Source organism: Protopterus annectens, chromosome 4.part0 (assembly GCF_019279795.1).
Source record: "Protopterus annectens isolate FY-2018-M chromosome 4.part0, PAN1.0, whole genome shotgun sequence".
Classification (NCBI taxonomy): Eukaryota; Metazoa; Chordata; order Ceratodontiformes; family Protopteridae; genus Protopterus; species Protopterus annectens.
The window spans coordinates 904,352,594-904,359,316 of NC_056733.1; the positions used below are offsets into that span (position 1 = coordinate 904,352,594).

Consider the following 6,723-nt stretch of genomic DNA (forward strand, 5'->3'; position numbering starts at 1 on the left):
TCCTAATGATTTAACAAAGAGTTCCAACATTCTTGTCTTTCACTTTATCATTTGCTTGACTTACAAAGTTTGCACATATTTTCAAGGGGTACATACCAAAACAAAACTTTTATCAAGTAAAAAAATCATCAATGAAAACTCACTGAAACAAACAATCTGGTGATACTATTAAACACCTGATTTAAACTACTGCTAAAGGGAGAAGTCCCTGCACCCCTTCCCACATCCCAACAACTTAATGTATAACAACACAACCTCAAGGAGCTAGAAAATCCTTCATTTTCCCACAAAATAGCAAGTATTCCATTACTAGGCCACATAACCTCAGTCTTAGCCAGTTTTAGTCTCTGTGGCTTAAATTACATTTTATTGCATTATCTGCAATTATCTGACACCTGGCGTAAGTTAGATCACATATATGAGGTTCCCATTTCCAGGACAGAGTGGTGAAACCCAATCTCAGTCAAGTTTCCTCTGTTCAAAAACACCAAAACAATGGGAAAAGGAACATATCTGATTAGTGTGGGTCTTCCTGGTTGAGAGGGTGGTCTAATGGTTAAGGTGCTTGCCTTACAAACACAAGGTGCAGGGTTTAAGTCTCACAAGGGATAATTAGCTAGGCTTACAATGGCTCACAAGGGCAGTTAGCCTAGTACTAACCTATGAACTTATGAACCAACACAGTAACATAATGATATATGTGGAGATGCAAAGTCAGACTTCAAAGGGGATATGAAAAAGACCACCCTATCTACTCTGTAGCAGCAAGTCAGATAAATCAATAAATTTATGAAACACCCACCTCATGATGAGCCTAGTACACAATAGCTACTTCATGCAACTTACCTCACCACCTTTGTGGGACCACCAATTAAGGAGAGACCATAATTAGCAGTGTTGAGGTTATGATGGTTAGTATGTTCTAGAGAGTTAGCTATCCCCATTGCTTCCCAAATGGTGAAAACAGCCTTTCTATAAAGGACCCAATTCATTTCAAAGGAGGACCAGTCAAGTCCAAAAAAGTTAGTTTAAAATGCTGCTTTTAGGATGGGCCATGCTAAATAATACTGAGGGAATATATGACTGTAAATTAAATGCAAGAGTAATGCAACAAGCCAAAGCTCAGGCTGTTTAACATACAGTATGCCTTAAATAATTTCAGAGGTGCAGTTCAGCAAACACTTCTTTTTTTTCCTTTATGGATAGGGCCAAGAACATTTTTCTTAAATAGAGGAGGCCAAACCTACTTTTGAAATGGAATCAAGTTTGCTATAGCAAAGTCTAAAAACCAATGACGTTACATCTTCTGGAGGTGACCCATTACTCAGCAACTCTAAAAATCATGTGTTTTTTAATTTACTGGAAAATTACTAACAAAGCTACTAACTTCTCTAAATTAAAGAAACAATCACTGCGAATAGTTCAGGCGTATCCATACAAAGTAAATATCAAAACTATTGTCAAATCCATCTGCCACCATTGTAAATATTTATAAAAAATAATAATACAATAAAAATAATAAAAAGTTTATACTAAGCAGATAAATGCAATCTTTGTCATCTCTATTTCATAAACATATTTCATTTCAAATACGCAAAATAAACAAACAATGTATAAAAATCTGTAATATCCAAATATTTAAAAAAATATTTAAAATCCCAGGAAGAAATTAAACAGGAACAATTTAGCCGAGGTAGAAGAGTATATAAGTAGATGGTTAGGAAATGTCATTCTGATGAAGTTTTGGTTTCTGGAATGAATGCGCTCAATTTGAATTAAAAATTATGGTACTTTTAGTTTGCTGCAATTTTTCTCTCTATCTGAATTAATTGTAGGATCATTGTGTGATTCCATGTTTACCTTTGTATTGAACAGCATTTTTCATTGGTTAGAAAGTTAAAAAATCAATTGGAAAAAATGGGAAAGAAAACTTACTGGCCAGGAAGAACCTTACAGCTGTTCATAAAACAAGTAGTTCCAGTTTCAGCTTTGTTAAAAAAAATGGCTTCCAGTAATTTACAGAAATAAATACATCAAATGCACTCAGAAGTGTTTAAAATAACTGAAATGCTGAAGGATTATATACAATCAAATTAGAAAAGCCTGGGGAAAAAAAGAGAAGAAGCTTTAACTAGCTGTTCAGATAAGCTGACAAAACTGCAAAAATCTGACAATGAAATGAAGAAAAGGCTGGCTGAGCATGTGTTTTTTCAAAAACAGCTGTGTCAAAAAATATCAGGTTTGGAAGACACAGCATGCAGAGAAACCTATGGATGTTCTGCTGTACCAGATAAACTGAAAGGAATAGACTGTATTAATGTATGGAAGCACAGCATGATATGTTAAATGAAAGTACACAATGTGTCTATGCTCCAAACCTAACCAACAGAAAGCAGCCAGGACCTTAAAAAAAAGATGCAATCATAGCTGCAGAAAGCTGCTCCTGACTAATTTGTGGCATAAAGGAAAAGCATTAAAAACTGAAGCAGCAAAATGATAACTCAGTGTACACCAGGCAGATGAAAAGCAGGTCTACCTTAGCCATCAGAGAAGATAGTGAGTTAGGTGTGAGATTCAAGCTGCTATATCCAGTTACCTTTAGAATATGTTTTTTCCTGGAAAAACAAATACATTTTTGAATGCACCACAGGTTAAGGAGAAAGTGAACCAACAAGCAGATTCTGACTCTGCTTCTCATTCTTCTGACAACAAAGCCCATAGAGAAACCCTGCCTGTGAACCCTTTCCACTGCTCCCAGAAGAAAATACTTCAGCAACATATAAAAATCACAGGAGTTGACTAGAAGACTCAGGAGAACACTGGATTTGAACCAGAGTCTGGTTCTGGGAGATGGAGATAATTAGGAAGACCAGCAACACTGGAAATAGTGAATAAGTGGGAGACTATAAAGCAGCAATAACATTAGATATAGGAATGGTAAAAGGGATTGTGGATGGATGTAAAATGTGGCTTTGCAAGAAGTGGCTGAGGAAGACTGAAATTTTGTGGACTGTATTAGACTGGTGGATGAACTGTAAAGGATACTCTCCACTTTATGTCAATAAAGTTTAGAAGGACACTTCAGGGACTGAAGAAGTAACTGCTGTAAAACAGCTTTTATTCTTATTAACATTTGTATAATATTGTCATGACATAAATTTCATGTTACATTATAAAGCCGTTTTGAATAGGGTGCAGTCACAGATATTTTAAATGTGAGGTGGTGCAGGTCTTATCCATGATAGCTATATATGCTAAAGATACTAAAGCATGAAAATACTTTTTCATGGTTGCAATGTTTCCAGGCTTCACACTGTAACAATGTAAGAAAGACAGGAAAGAAGCCAGTTAAAGTTAATATAATGTGATATTTTACTGCCGAGGAGGGGGATGTAAAAGTGTACTGATCACATTACAAGTGGAATAAAGATAATCGCCTTGTTTCTACAGAGGTAGAGGTCTATATCATAAGGGTCTATGTTTAAAATATAAGCAGTATTTTTTCTAAGGAAACAGGCTTGAAGAATTAAGTCAAAATTATGAAAGGCATTAAAAAGTATAGATTTATTTTATTTGCAAAGTCATTAGCTATTTTTCCATTAGCAAATGCTCTCAATAAGAGAAAACAACTCTACAGCTGCAAGCAATTAACCATGAAAATTGTGACTAGTGTGTTCTGAGTGAAATTTACAGAGATTATTTCATGCATCAAGTTACTACCATTTAGTGTGTTCTGAGTGAAATTTACAGAGATTATTTCATGCATCAAGTTACTACCATTTTTTTCTCATTACCATCTACTTTGACTTGGAGACAAGCTATCTGCAGGTGCAAGCAATTAATACTGAGAACTATGAACACTCTTTGTACAGAAAAATGAAGAGGTACAGGGTAATCAACATTTAAAAGTATAAGCAGTTCAGCGAAAGATAAAGTTTAAAACCGTGAGAATTGAATAAGTTATACAATTAGTTGCCTCCCCTACAGTCTTATTTATTTAATGCATTTAATATAACAGTACATAATGTAGTTTATCTACTTAAATGTAGTCAGTGTACATTTTTCTTATGGATAAAAGTTTAATGAAAGCACACAAGCTGTTTTCCACATCTGAGAGGGAATTACAGAGAAGCAATCATTGTTAAGTGGTAACGGAGGTTTATAAAATGCCTTTAGTTTGGGTAACCCAAATTTTAAAACAAGCAATGATTGGGGGTGCAGGCATCAATTTGGGACAACTTCTCCTACCTGGTGGGGACAATTTAATTTTTTCAAAATGTACACAGTTTTGTGTGTGTGTTTGATGTAAATTAAAAGAGGATGGGGGTTCTAAGTATCTGTTTATGTTTTTTGGGTGTTTTCATTGAAGCAATCAGTTTTGAAAAACATGACATACACTCAAACAGAGATGGGAATTAGCAGCCGCATAAGAGATAGTCTGCCAAACATTACTATGTACATGTAAGATAAACGTTGAACACACACATTCAAAATAAATGTCACACATAAAAAGTGGGAGTAACAGATTTCTACCATAGTGGTTATTCAGTTCATATTGTCATAAAATGTAAATGTCCTTACAAGTAGAGACAAAAAGCAGAAATTATTGAATTACATCAAACAGTGTGCAAACAGCAATGTTGCAGGAAACGCATTTGGATAAAAATGAGCAAGTGGAACTTGACACACAGATGCTTTCGGGGAGGATATTCAGCAGAATATCAGGGACAAAGAAAAATGAAAGCAACAGCACACGCTACAGGAGATTCAATAATAATAGAAGAAAGGGGAAACATAGCTAGACTACTGGAACAGCAGATTCAATAATAATAGAAGAAAGGGGAAAACATTGCTAGACTACTGGAACAGGAGATTCAATAATAATAGAAGAAAGGGGAAACATAGCTAGACTACTGGAACAGCAGATTCAATAATAATAGAAGAAAGGGGAAAAAATATTGCTAGACTACTGGAACAGCAGATTCAATAATAATAGAAGAAAGGGGAAAAAACATAGCTAGACTACTGGAACAGCAGATTCAATAATAATAGAAGAAAGGGGAAAAACATTGCTAGACTACTGGAACACAAGATTCAATAATAATAGAAGAAAGGAGAAACATAGCTAGACTACTGGAACAGCAGATTCAATAATAATAGAAGAAACGGGAAAAACATAGCTAGACTACTGGAACAGCAGATTCAATAATACTAGAGGAAAGGGGAAAAACATTGCTAGACTACTGGAACAGCAGATTCAATAATAATAGAAGAAAGGGGAAAAAACATTGCTAGACTACTGGAACAGGAGATTCAATAATAATACAAGAAAGGGGAAAAACATTGCTAGACTACTGGAACAGGAGATTCAATAATAATAGAAGAAAGGGGAAAAACATTGCTAGACTACTGGAACAGGAGATTCAATAATAATAGAAGAAAGGGGAAACATAGCTAGACTACTGGAACAGCAGATTCAATAATAATAGAAGAAAGGGGAAAAACATAGCTAGACTACTGGAACAGCAGATTCAATAATAAGAGAGGAAAGGGGAAAAACAATGCTAGACTACTGGAACAGCAGATTCAATAATAATAGAAGAAAGGGGAAAAACATTGCTAGACTACTGGAACAGGAGATTCAATAATAATACAAGAAAGGGGAAAAACATTGCTAGACTACTGGAACAGGAGATTCAATAATAATAGAAGAAAGGGGAAAAACAATGCTAGACTACTGGAACAGGAGATTCAATAATAATAGAAGAAAGGAGAAACATAGCTAGACTACTGGAACAGCAGATTCAATAATAATAGAAAAAAGCGGAAAAACATTGCTAGACTACTGGAACAGCAGATTCAATAATAATAGAAGAAAGGGAAAAAACATTGCTAGACTACTGGAACAGCAGATTCAATAATAATAGAAGAAAGGGAAAAAACATTGCTAGACTACTAGAACAGGAGATTCAATAATAATAGAAGAAAGGGGGAAAACATTGCTAGACTACTGGAACAGGAGATTCAATAATAATAGAAGAAAGGGGAAAAAACATTGCTAGACTACTGGAACAGGAGATTCAATAATAATAGAAGAAAGGGAAAAAACATTGCTAGACTACTGGAACAGGAGATTCAATAATAATAGAAGAAAGGGGAAAAAACATTGCTAGACTACTGGAACAGCAGATTCAATAATAATAGAAGAAAGGGGAAAAACATTGCTAGACTACTGGAACAGCAGATTCAATAATAATAGAAGAAATGGAAAAACATTGCTAGACTACTGGAAGCAAGGTGTTACTGGCAGGGGAGAAGGATTATGGTGGCATGTATTTATATTCCACCAAACTGTTATTTTGGAGCTTAACAGAATTCTGGGAAAGATAATCACCTTTCAACAGGGAATATTAGTTATAGCTGGGGACTGGAATTTGATTTGCAATAGTAGGGATGTACTTGGGAACATAGAAAGGAAAATATAAAAGAGGGTAGATTTCTTAAGAAATATAAGAGAATACTGGGTACAGAAGATGTCAGTAGTTGCAACTCAGACAGAATTTATATATTATTCTCCAAGTACAATAACTGGGTTAGACTGGATCATTATCCACAGTACAATAACTGGGCTAGACTGGATTATTATCCATGGTACAATAACTGGGCTAGACTGGATTATTATCCATGGTACAATAACTGGGCTAGATTAGATTATTATCCATG

At 34.9% G+C, this 6,723-nt stretch overlaps 1 protein-coding gene across 1 annotated transcript in view; it reads right to left on the bottom strand.

Annotated features, from left to right (window-relative positions):
* Nucleotides 1–6,723, bottom strand: part of DEPDC5 (DEP domain containing 5, GATOR1 subcomplex subunit) — a 2,513,958-nt gene that overhangs the window by 1,776,246 nt on the left and 730,989 nt on the right. The window lies entirely within an intron of this gene.